The 12,950-nt window shown below is 42.9% G+C and overlaps 1 long non-coding RNA gene across 1 annotated transcript in view; it reads right to left on the bottom strand.

Moving 5' to 3' along the window:
- LOC117083936 overlaps nucleotides 1–8,907 on the bottom strand; it is a 102,855-nt gene extending 93,948 nt beyond the window's left edge. The window contains exon 1 of the long non-coding RNA XR_004437257.1: nucleotides 8,609–8,907. This is a non-coding gene — a long non-coding RNA (uncharacterized LOC117083936). The remainder of the gene's footprint in view (nucleotides 1–8,608) is intronic.
- Nucleotides 8,908–12,950: the final 4,043 nt, after the last annotated feature.

Genomic DNA, 12,950 nt, shown 5'->3' with positions numbered 1-12,950 from the left:
TAAAAGACCCTTCTGCTCCCCCCGTATCTCCCCACCAGCCTGCCTTGAACTCAAAGGGCTCCTATGTGGGGTTCAAAGTATCAACAGCCTGGGCAAGAGTCTTGTCCCAAAGAAATAACCCTTTGAAGTGTTTAACACCTTAATGTGCACTAACCCATCCAACTGGCAAAGTTCTAAGCAGACAGGGTGTTACTAATGAGGAGGGAGAGGTCTAGTGCATGGACCACTGGAGAGAGCCAGCCTGGAATGGCAACCAAAGTTGCCAGGGATGGATGGGGAGGTGTGCAATGGGAAGGCAGGTGACAACATAGTATTTATTGAGTGTGTGGCCAAGGTAGAAGTGAAATACAACACTGTCTTAGCTTGGGCTACTATAACAAATTACCATAGACTGGGTGGCTTAAACAATAGACATTTCATACACTTCTGGAGGCTGGGAAGTCTAAGAAGGTGCTGGTAGATTCAGTTCCTAGTGAGACTTTCTTCCTGACTTATAGACAGCTACCTTCTTACTGTGTCATCACATGTTCTTTCCTCCATGTATGAGCATGGAAAGACAGAAAGATTCTTTCTCTTCTTTCAAGGGCACTAATCCCATCATAAGAGCCCCAGCCTCATAACCTATTCTAACCCTAATTACCTCCCAAAGGCCTTACTCCCAAATAGCATCGCACTGGGGATTAGGACTTTAACACATGAATTTGGGGAGGACACAAACATTCAGACCATAATGAACACAAATTAGTCTTCAAGAGTTTGAGGAATATTTAGCATCAAAGACTCTGGCAATGTAGCATGAATAACATGGTCTTCAGAAGCCAGTAGAGCTGGGTTTCTCTCCCAGTTTTGCCACTTACTTAGCGAGTTCCTAAATCTCTGTGAGCCTCTTTCCTCACTTGCAAAATGAGAATAATAATGCCTATCATTAGGGCTGATGAGAATTGAGTGAGATAATGTTTAAAAAGTACTTAAACACAGTGACCCGTATAAGTGAGAATTTAATCAACTTATCTGTTATTAAAATGAATCCCACTTTTGCCACCATCTCTCTCTAGAAGCTATTCTTAATCATTTAATTAATCATAAGAATTTTTATGTTCCTGTCATGCTGGTCACTCTAGGGTTACAAGGAAAAATATTCCCTGCACTCAAACAGCCTCTCATCCAGGGGAGTAGAGAGATTTGCACACAACCAAGTAAAACATAAAGCAAAACTAGCTGAGTATCAACTAGAGGTGTCCCCAGCACATTGTGGGAAGGCCTTGGAAGGAATGATGAGCTCTCAGAGTGAGAGTGGGGGAGTGGGTCAGGGAGCATGTGAATTAGGTTTTACGATCTGATAAGGTCATCTAGTCTAACACCTTTGCTTTACAACTAAGGACCCAGACAGGTTAAAAAAGTTTTAAAATTCTCCACTCACATATTGCCATTTTTTAAAGCTTGACTTCGTTTTCTTTTGTTTTTCTTTTTTTTTTGGTTTGTCTTTTTTTTTCTTTTTTTGACAGAGTCTCGCTCTGTCGCCCAGGCTGGAGTGTAGTGGCCGAATCTCAGCTCACTGCAAGCTCCGCCTCCTGGGTTCATGCCATTCTCCTGCCTTAGCCTCCCAAGTAGCTGGGACTACAGGCACCTGCCACAACGCCCAGCTAATTTTTTGTATTTTTAGTGGAGACGGAGTTTCACTGTGTTAGCCACGATTGTCTTAATCTCCTGACCTTCTAAGCTTGACTTCTTAAACCTCACAGGAACCCTACAAGATATTCTTGCCATCACCATTTTATGGATGAAGAAACCAAGGTTTTTCTCCCTCATTCCTTTGCGAATTCTACTTTTAAAATATTTTTGGCTGGGCACAATGTCTTATGCCTGTAATCCCAACACTTTGGGAGGCCGAGGCAAGAGAATCACTTGAGGACTGGCCAATATTACAAGATTCTGTCACACACAAAAAAATTTTTTGAAATTGCCCTTGTGTTCTTCCAGGTTTGTTAAGAAGCAGACACCAAGGTGAGGTTAAACATGCAAGGATTTTTGTTAAGGAAAATATCTACGAGAGCAAATGTGGAGGAAGCCAGTAGATGTTCATGATGAGTGTGACCTCAAATGAAGGAAAGAGGGAGAGAAGTTTGGGTGGAAGTGTCACACTGTTGTGCAGTGCAAGGAAGGTTCCACAAAGCCACTGGGGAGTTTTAAGCTACAAGCACCATTAGGGGAGCTCCGGGTCTCCCAGAAAGATCCCTTGTTTGGGAGCACTTGTATTACTGCCACCCTTGGTAACTGGTTGACATTGGTTCATGGGAAGCATGGCTTCAACACAAACGTGAGGTTGGATTTAGAGCACAGCAATAGTGCCCATGGTCCATTATGTGCCCTGTAATTGGGGAGTCTAGACTGATGCCCAGGCACATAGCTCCTCATCAACTCTACAACTCCTGGCCCAGTTCAGACCCTTCCATTCTCTGGAGAACCCCAACTGGTCTCCCTGTTGCTAATGTTTATCTCTCCAAGCCTTTTTCCACACCACAGTCAGAAAGACCTTTCTAAAATACAAATCTAACATGCCAATCCTCTGCTTAAAGCCTTCAATAATGATTTTGCCAATTCCCTTGAAATCTATAAATGGAGCTCTTGCTTTGTATAAGAGATTGACTGAACATTTAATCAAACAAGATGCCCTTGAACTGGTAACACATACTTTATTCCAGCACTCTAGTCTGAGTGAGGTAAGACTCTATAGAGACTGAAAATACAATTTAACTGAGACACTTACACATTACCTTTACTGAGAGTCACTGAACTTCTTGATGATCTTGTTGGGGAATTAAAATCTTCATAAAATATGACTTGGCTAAGCTTATCGACAGCTGATTATTAATGACATTACAGCAAAAGCACAATCAAACTCAACATACTACATTATGAGTTATCGATTTGGAATTTTATTGACCTCGGGACTTTCTCATACTTTATGAACATCTTGCCATCTAGAATCCACCCAGGGGGTGGAAGGTGCTATCTTTTGGGAATGTATTAACTGTCTTTGCCCATTCATGAGGTAAACCAATAATTAGCTCATGGCAAGATGGCAGGAAGTTCCTGTCACAAAATGTAAGAATGACAATGTAGCTCTCATTATTCATTCTTCAGGAACATAGTGTAGACTTTCCTTCTCATCTCAGTAGTTAAAAATGTCTGTAGCTCCTGGGACAACTGGAACACTACAGGTGGCACTGATCACAAGTTTTTATCCAAAGAAAATGCCATAGTTTTAATTTTTGCTCTGATCTATGCAATGCTGAAATCCTTTGACTTAGTGACACACCTAGAGGAGGAATTCCTAATATAAAACTTTGAATGTCACAGCATGTCCCAGATTTAGATATTCTCAGGGTGATCATTTTGCACAGTTAATTCTGTGAAATCCAAAATTGGTTCATAATGTCACTTGAATATTATTTCTAATACAAAGGATTTGAGTCATTCTTAAATATTAGGACCAGTTTGTATCTGCCCCCAAAGTATCACATTTTCTCCAAAAGACACTCACCATGTTAGTCTAACCATCATACAAGTGGTCCTTCTAGGAAATGTCCACAAGAAAGTCTGGAGAAACCCTACACTTGATGCCCCATTATTAATCCCAATATTGCAAACACTTACAGGAGATATATCTTATGCCAGTGGACTTATGACACTGGCATCTAATATTTTCTCTTATCAAGAACTCATAACAACCACTTCAGATAAACAGCTTTTTGACCATGGCAGATTCTTATTCAAAATTCCTCTAATTTATTTAAAATTGAGGAAAAGAGGACCAAGACTCCTAATCCCCCACTCCTTTGCCACTTGCTTGCACCTACTTCAGGTTCCTAGAGGAGAGATAAGAAAGAGGCCAGGGTGAGAAAAATGCAAGTTTTCTCTTGCTTTGTCCCCAAAACCATATAGAAAGAGTCCAACCTTGGTGGCTGAGCTGGACCACAAGAGGATGACAAGGACAATCTTTGTGCATCTGACCAAGGCTACACTAAAAGTCAGCTGTGACGGTTTTATGTGTGATATTGTTAGGCTTTATGTCCCCACCCAAATCTCATCTTGAATTGTAATCCACAGGTGTTGAGGGAGACATCTGGCGGGAGGTGATTGGATCATGGGGGTGGTTTCCCCATGCAGTTCTCATGATAGTGAGTGAGTTCTCATGAGATTTGATGGTTTTATAAGGCAGGTTTCCCTGCTCTTGCTTGCTCTTTCTCACCTGCCACCATGTAAGATGTGCCCGCTTCCCCTTCTGCCATGATTGTAAGTTTCCTGAGGCCTCCCCAGTCACGTGGAACTGTGAGTCAATGAAGCATCTTTTCGTCTCAAGCAGTTCTTTGTCCAGTGTGAGAACGGACTAACACAATGTGTCAACTTGGCTTGGCCACAATACCCAAATATTTGGTAAAGCATTACTTTTTATGTTTCTGTGAAGGTGTTTTTGGATGTGATTAACATTTAAATTGGTGGACTTTGAGTAAAATGGATTGCCCTCCAAATGTGGGTGAACCTCCAAGGAGGTTCAAATGTGGGTGAACCTCCAAGTTTAAGGGCTGAATAAAACAAAAGACTGACCTCTCCTCAGCAAGAAGAAAGTCTGTCAGCAGACAGGCTTCAGTCTTGAACTGAAACATCAGCTCTTCCTGGATCTACAGCCTTCTGGCCCACCCTGCAGATTTTACATTTGCCAGACTCCAGATACACACACACACACACACACACACACACACAGAGAGAGAGAGAGAGAGAGAGAGAGAGAGAGAGAGAGAGAGAAAAGGAAAACCCAAGACACACACACAGACCCATGGAGTGGGACCCTGAGGCTGTCCCAGGGCAAAGGGACCCTTCCCAAGCAGGCATTTCACAGTCATGTGGGTTCTACCCCCAGTGTTATGGCCTAATTATATGCTGGATCCATGTCATCTGGGTGTCCAGAGCCCCCAAGATGTCTCATGCTGGAAGTGTTGTATTTGCCTCTTTAGATCCAATATCCACCTGCCTTTACCAGCACTCTGGCCAAGACACTGATTTCTGTGAGCCACATCACAGGGTTTTCTAACTTCCAGCTGGCCACCAGTTGGGTCCAGCCTCTTATGCAGAGGTTGTTGCTCTTCAGGCAGCCATCCCCATGGAGCCTCCCTGTCTTCCAGTTCTGAAAGCCTCTCCCTCTCCTTGCTCCTGTGGGGACAGAAACTGAAGCTGCTGTTTCTAACTCCAGGTACTGCATCATCCCTTGTTTTCCTGGGGCTGACTACGCCTTTGTAAATAATCTCTTTTCAGGCCGGGCGCGGTGGCTCAAGCCTGTAATCCCAGCACTTGGGGAGGCCGAGACGGGTGGATCACAAGGTCAGGAGATCGAGACCATCCTGGCTAACACGGTGAAACCCCGTCTCTACTAAAAACTACAAAAAACTAGCGGGCGAGGTGGCGGCGCCTGTAATCCCAGCTACCTGGGAGGCTGAGGCAGGAGAATGGCGTGAACCCGGGAGGCGGGGCTTGCAGTGAGCTGAGATCCGGCCACAGCACTCCAGCCTGGGCGACAGAGCGAGACTCCGTCTCAAAAAAAAAAAAAAAATAATCTCTTTTCAAAACCCTCCTTAAACTACCCCGTGTAAGTGTTTCATCTGTTTTCCGGCAAGACCCTGATTGACACCCACCCCTATTAGGATTGTCAAATTTAGCAAAATCAAAAGACAGGATACCCAGTTATAACTGAATTTCAGATAAACAATAATTTTTTTAGTATAAAAATTTCCCAATATTCACTGTTTATCTGAAACTCAGATTTAACTGGGCACCTTGTATTTTTATCTGGCAACCCTAGCCTTGCCATCAACTATGAAAATATTTTGGGAATCTTGGTGAACTTCAGCTTATCCCTGAAATAAATAAGGTTAATGACAGTCACAGAATATTAATACTCATGATGCAGATATGGTCCTAATTTGTAGGACTGTTCTCTGAATTGTTTAACTTCCCCTTTGTCTCTGTGTGTGTGTGTGTACGTAAGTAGAGAGAAAAAGAAAGTGTGTGAGAAAAAGTGAGGGCAAGAGAAAATAATGAGAGACAAACCTGGAAGGGAAGATTGATGCTGGCTCATCAAGAACCTTAAATCCTGGGCAGGCAACAAGAGGCCTCTCCACACTATAAGATGTTCTCAAACTCTTGTATGCATGATAAGAGTTCTGGCCCTCACTGTATTATCCACATTTCCTTACCTATCTTTCATGGTTGATTCTGATGAATTTAGTTCTCCAAGGTGTTTTTGTCTTTTTAAAAAAATCTCCTGACATTTATATCAAAGGATGAAATTGGACCCTGGGAATCTTGCTAGTTCTACTAACTGCAAAACCACATTTGGATACTACGCCACATTATATTTGTAGAACATATTCTTGATAATAAGATGAGATAAGGAAGACTTGATTTAATTTCCCTTTTCTTATTTTTTCTTGTAAATACAAGAAAGAAAAAGAGAAAAGAAGGAATGAAGGAAAAAAGGAATGAAGGAAGGAAAAGAAGGCGTTTATAATAAGTTTTAATAGCTCAAATAAGTGTGCAGAAAAAATCAAGTTTTGGCTCTTGTAATCTATGTTTAAAAATAAAAACATTATGTAATCATGAAAATATGTGATTAGTTTTTGCAGCCTCCAGTTATTATAATTTCACTGGCTATTTTTGAGATAGTCCAAGGCTTCCTGCAAGACTTCATGAAGAAAAAAATTGCCCCAAGTCTAGAAGGTGTTTGATGAAGTATTATAGTGACTGTCTTTTCAGTCTTTGACTAGGGAGGCACCTATGTGGGTCTGTGAAAAAGGCTGTCACTTGAGCAATGAGCATAAGCAGCTCTCTGTGCTTTTTGAGTTGGATTTGAAATTAAATCACTTAATGTTCCCATTTTCCATGGCTCTCAAACAGACACTTCAGAGATAGTTTCAACAGTTTATTTTAGGCAACAACTTCTGCTTTCAATGACTGGGCAAACATTACATTATGCCCCTCCTAGGCTAAATCCTAGAAAGGATAGAAAACATAAAAATAATATATTACATATCTACATAAACACATTAAAAAATAAGAAGAGGGGCTTTCAATGGATAAAAAGCTATGAGAAACACACCAACAACAGAAAGTAGAGGATCACACTGAAAAGGAAGACAGGAGGGTGGGTATGCAAGACAGTGAGGCCGCAGAAAGGGAAGGCAGAATGAGGCCCAATATAGTGGAATCCAGGAGCAAGAAGGGGTACCCTTAGCTGGGATACTGCCATCAAGCTACCACATGAGGTACCCCAGACATTCCTCGCCACCCCCAGTCTTAAGCGACCCCGTTACAAATGTGAGTGCAGGAGCTCCAAGCAGATGGTCAGACCACCAGGACTTCATGAGACTGGCCACAACACCCTGTCTTGTGTGAGGTTCGTGGTTATCAGGCCCCCACTGGAAACCACCCCAGAAATGTCCTCAGAAGGCCCTTCAACCTATGCATGAGCACCAGTTTCCTTTTGTCTAAGAAGTCCAGCTTGCAATAATTTTGAATCTTTATCTATCAACATTTCTTCTCTGTGCCTCCTGACTTTATGAAATGTAGATCAGGGTCATTTACTCAAATGTTACCCACAACTATGCCAAATACAGAACCAGTTGGCAACTACTACAAACCTTTCTCCAAGTTCATTTGGAGGCAGGAAGCAGTGCTCTTTGAGCCAGGTTGAATTAGCTGTCAGTCCATCTTACTTGTCAACATTTTTGTTTAATCTGCTTACTAGCTGTGTGACTTGAACCAGCCACTTAGTCACTTGGAGCCTCAGGGTCCTCTTCCTACCTCAAAGGATTGATATGAGGATAAAATAGGATAATATGCTTTGCACAGTCATTGGAATATAGAAGGAGATGAATAAATGTTCAGCTGTTATTACTATTTTGAGCATTTGGGGTAGTCAATGGTTTTCCTGGAAGTTAGGCTTCCTGAAGCCCTCCTGGCCCATGTCTTACTTTTGTCACATACCTTGGCTGTGCCCCTTCTTCTAGCTTTTCCTTATATACTCTAGAGTAGAATTTATCTGAAAGCATCATGTACAGGCACATTTCTTTCTGGAGGTGACATATTCTTGGATTGTAATAATTTTAGCTTTAAAGTCTCCATGTTTTCTTATGTCATATCACCAGTTAGATTTTCTAGCCACAGGATTGTATCCATTTTGGGGGAATGTTTTGGAAATCTGCCTTCCAAAGTCTAGAACCCATTTTCTTACCACCCTTAAGATTTCGTTTATGAATCCTGGGGTAAAACAGTCACTTTATGCAAAGCTTTTATCGTTTCCATTTTACCAATTAGTTTTTTTTTTGTTGTTGGTGGTCATAATCAATTCCAGAATAATCTTTCTTCCTTTGTGGCTTCCCCTGCCTGGCTAGGAGTGGAAGTTGTCAGCAGGGCACTGTAGGAATATACCCTGTTTTCAGCAGAATGAGGCTTGTGCAAAATGCTGGAGAGCTGACACTCTAGCCCCAGCCCCAGCCCCGGTCCCACTGCTAAAACTCCTAAAACAATTGTTCTTCCCACATTTTAGTCTCACCAGAATAGTCTCCACTGTGTTTCTCCACATGGATCCATGAGTTTCTGGGTCATCTTCTATAGTGTGATTCTGTCTGCCTTTCTTCTGAACACAGCATCCTTCTAGTTGTATTTCAGTTGATTATTTACCAGAGCTGAGTGTATTTTATGAGACTCTTGTTCCCTCTCTACATTAAAATTTGAGGTCATCTTGATTTTCCCTGAGTTTTATTCCTCCCTGCCTTGGTCAAGGCACAGTTCAGCTCCCTCTTTAAGCAAGTCCTTATGAAACACTTTTCTCTTTTTCTTCATGAAATGCCCTCCATCCCCAGCCAGGAATCCCTGCTGTGTCGTCAAAGGTCACAGTCCAGGAAAAAAAAGTAAAATGCCTCCTTCTTGCTGGTGGCTGGAGTCAGCTGTTCACAGCCCACATGATCCAGTTATTCCTTAGGTATGACAAGTGGAAGAAGTAAAAGTGCTGAGTTGTCAAGCTCTTTAGTTCCTTTTTTTCTGACGGAGTCTCACTCTGTTGCCAGGCTGGAGTGCAGTAGCACGATCTTAGCTCACTGCAACCTCCACCTCACGGGTTCAAGTGATTCTCCTGCCTCAGCCTCCTGAGTAGCTGGGACTACAGGCTCGTGCCACCACGCCCAGCTAATTTTTGTATTTTTAGTAGAGACAGGGTTTCACCATGTTGGCCAGGATGGTCTCAATCTCTTGACCTCTTGATCTCCCTGCCTTGTCCTCCCAAAGTACTAGGATTACAGGCATGAACCAGCCCCTGGCCAAGCCCTTCAGTTCTTTAACTGAGATTTCAGACCCCAAGGCAACATTCCAATTCAACTCCGAAAGGATCCACGTGAATCTGCAGAATAAGGACCAGCTTGTTTTTTCTGGCAAACTCTCAATGAAATCAGCCTCAGCAGATGTTGATGGGCCCACATATTGCCTCAGCACTCAACATTCCCCTGTACAACAATGGCTTCTTAATGTGAGCACGTATAAGTCTTTGCCTGAGAACTTTGATCAGTCCATGTGGGAACAAGCAAGAAGTGTTAGGGACCCCTAAGAGCAGCCATCAACCAATAACAGATGAAAACTCCAACTTTCCTGCCCTTCAGGTGGCACATTTCGGCAGCCTATCCCACACTGTTTCCCAAAGACCCTCCGTCAGCCTCACCCCCAATTAACCACAGTGGTAACTTGCTCAGCAAGAATAACTTTCCTTGCCTCTCTGTCTTCTTTGCTTCTTTACGCTCCCAAATAAACAACTGCATTCACATAAGTTTGAGGGTCTGCTTCTGCAGAACCCAGACAAAGACACAAGCTGACATGTGTTATCTGTTTATGTGTGCCTTAGTTCATAGCAAGCGAGTTGGAACCATGGTTGTATACTGTATTAGTTTCCTATTGCTGCTGTAACAAATTACCATAAACTAATTGGCTTAAAACAACATAAATTTATTGTTCTGTAGGTCAGAGTTCTCATTCGGCTAAACTCAAAGTATTGGCAGGGCTGTTTTTGTTCCTGGAGGCCTAAGGGAAGAATGCATGTCCTTGCCTTTTCCAGCTTTTAGGGGCCACATGCATTCCTTGGCTTGTGATCCCTTCCCCCTTCTTCAAAGTCAGCAGCATAGCATATTCAAATCTCTCTTTGTTGCTCTTGCCTCCTTCTTATAAGGACTGTTGTGATCATGTTGGGCTCATCCAGATAATCCAGGATAATTTTCCTATTCAGAGATCCTTAAATTAATCATACCTGTAAAGTCCCCTTTGCCATAGAAGATAATATATTCTCAGATTTCAGGAATTAGGACATGGATTTGGGGGGAGGGGTTGCTATTTTGCTATCAATGATATTCAAAGGTCCAAATTACAACTGTGAAACTGGAACTATTGCCAGCATTTACCCTGCATGGTCCATGTGGAACGTGGATTAGAACCCCAGATCCAGGTCTTCTCCCAAATTCCTCTCCACAAGGGGTAAGTGGGTACTGTATTCCAGCTTGCCCAGAATAAGGCCGGCCTAGTTTGCTGAGAGTATGCTGATTACACTTGCCTTCTGAGGGCTGGTTTTCCCACCTATAAAATGAAAATATTTCAATCTATCTTCCAGGGGTGTTAAAAGGTTTAAATGAGATAACAAAGTTAAAATTGCTTATTAAATTATTTTTGTCTCTTGAGGTTATATATTATTTGACTAAGTCTACACTTATTATGTAGTGGTAAAAAAAATTAAGTATATAATTTAAGGCTCAGTAAATACATCTTTGCCTCAATTAGCCATTTTAGGCATTAGGGATACTGAGATTTCCTGTCTAATTACCACACTCCGTTCTGCAGCTGCCTCTCCAGAGGATCCAAAGACAATTCCCTCTTCCTGATCAGATGACCTCTTGTCTCTCCTTCCAGGGAGGAATTAACTTCATTATCTGAGTCAGGTACTTAAAGCCATGGGGACTTATGTGCAGCTAATCACATGGCATGGAAGAATATTCAGTCAGCATCTACATGCATGGGAAGGGATGCTAGCCAGATTAAATAGATTGTTCCCCTCAGCATTTCAAGGTCTTCTCTAGTGACTGTGCGGCAGAGGACACAGATTTGCCCCTCTTTCTGGCCCAGGGTACAGAACTGGTACCAACAAGCAGAAATTGCTGGAAGGTAGCTTTCAGATCATTCCAAGGAAGGATTTTCTAGCATGTAAGGCTGTCTTACAATGAAGGGCTTCCTTTGGAAAGTAGAGCTTGGCCATACACATTGCTCAAGCTGGTGGCTCAGCAGGTCTCTTAATCTATTTTGCATCACTATAAAAGAATACCCAAGGCTGCATAATTTATAAAGAAAAGAGGTTTATTTGGCTCAGAGTTCTGCAGGCTGTTACAAGCATGGCACCAACACCTGCTTGGCTTCTGGTGAGGACCTCAGGAACCTTACAATCGTGGTGGAAGGTGAAGGGGGAGCCAGCGTACCATGTAGCAAGACAGAGAGAGTGGGGAGGTGTCGCATGCTTTGTAAACAACCAGATTTTGCAAGAACTCACTCATTACCACAAGGAGGGCATCAAGACATTCATGAGGGATCTGCCTCTATGACCCAGACACTTCCCACTAAGCCCCACTTCCAACATTGGGGATCGTGTTTCAACATGACATTTGGAGAGGACAAACATCCAAATCAAACTATATCATTCTTCCCCTGGGGCCCCAAATCTTATGTTCTTCTCACTTTGGAAAACACAACCATCCCTTCTCAATAGTTTTCCAAAGACTTTTTCCAGTATCAAATCAAAGTCCGATGTCTAAGGTCCAAAGTCTCATCTGAGAATCAAGGTAAGTTCCTTCTATCTATGAGTGTGTAAAGTAAAAAACAAGTTATTTACTTTCAAGACACAATGGTGGAACAGAAATTGGGTAAATATCCCCATTTTAAATGGGAGAAGTTGGCCAAATAAAAGGGGCAATAAGACTCATACAAGTCCAAAACTCAGCAGGGCAGACATTAAACCTTAAAGCTCCAAAATAATCTCCCTTGACTCCATGTCCTGCATCTGGGGCACACTGGTGCAAAAGGTGAGCTCCCAAAGCCTTGGGCAGCCCTGCCACTGTAGTTGCAGGGTGCAGAGACCATGGTTGCTCTCACAGGTTGGAGTTGAGTGCCTGTGGCTTTTCCAGGATCAGAATAAAAGCTACTGGTGGCTCTACCATTTTTGAGTCTGCAGGACAATGGCTCCCTTCCCACAGCTCCACTAGGCAGTGCCCTGGTGAGAATTCTGTGTGGGGGCTCCAACCCTACTGTAGGCTTCTTCCTGGGCAGTCAGGCTTTCTCAGACATAGTCTGGAATTTACATAAAAACCGCCAACCCTAGTTCATTCTTGTATTCTGTGCACCTATAGGCTTACCACCACATGGAATCCACCAAGGATTACCCTCCAAAGTGGCAGCCTGAGCTGTGCCTAAGGCCCTTTGAACTGCAGCTGGAGCAGCAGGGATAGGGTGGGAAGCCTCCTAAAGTGGCTCAGGGCAACAGCACCCAGGGCCTGGCCCTTGGAAGCCATTCAGTCCACCTAAGCCTCTGGGCCTATGATGGGAAGGGCTGCCTCCAAGATTTCTGAAATGCCTTTGAGGCCTTTTCCTCACTGTCTTGGATATTAGCACTTGGCTCCCTTTTAGTTACACTGATCTCTCCAGCAAGTGGTTGCTCCACAGACTGCTTGAATTCCTCTCCTGAAAATGTTTTTTCCTTCTCTATCACATGGCCAGTCTGCAAATTTTCCAAATTTTTATATTCTCCTTCTAAGTTCAACTTTAACTCATTTATTTGCTCCTGTATCTGCTTGTAGGCCATTAGAAGCAGCCAGATC

The sequence above is a fragment of the Trachypithecus francoisi genome, unplaced genomic scaffold (assembly GCF_009764315.1).
Source record: "Trachypithecus francoisi isolate TF-2019V2 unplaced genomic scaffold, Tfra_2.0 Lachesis_group0, whole genome shotgun sequence".
Classification (NCBI taxonomy): Eukaryota; Metazoa; Chordata; class Mammalia; order Primates; family Cercopithecidae; genus Trachypithecus; species Trachypithecus francoisi.
The sequence above is the reverse complement of the archived record's forward strand: the minus strand, read 5'-3'. Positions and strand labels throughout refer to the sequence as shown.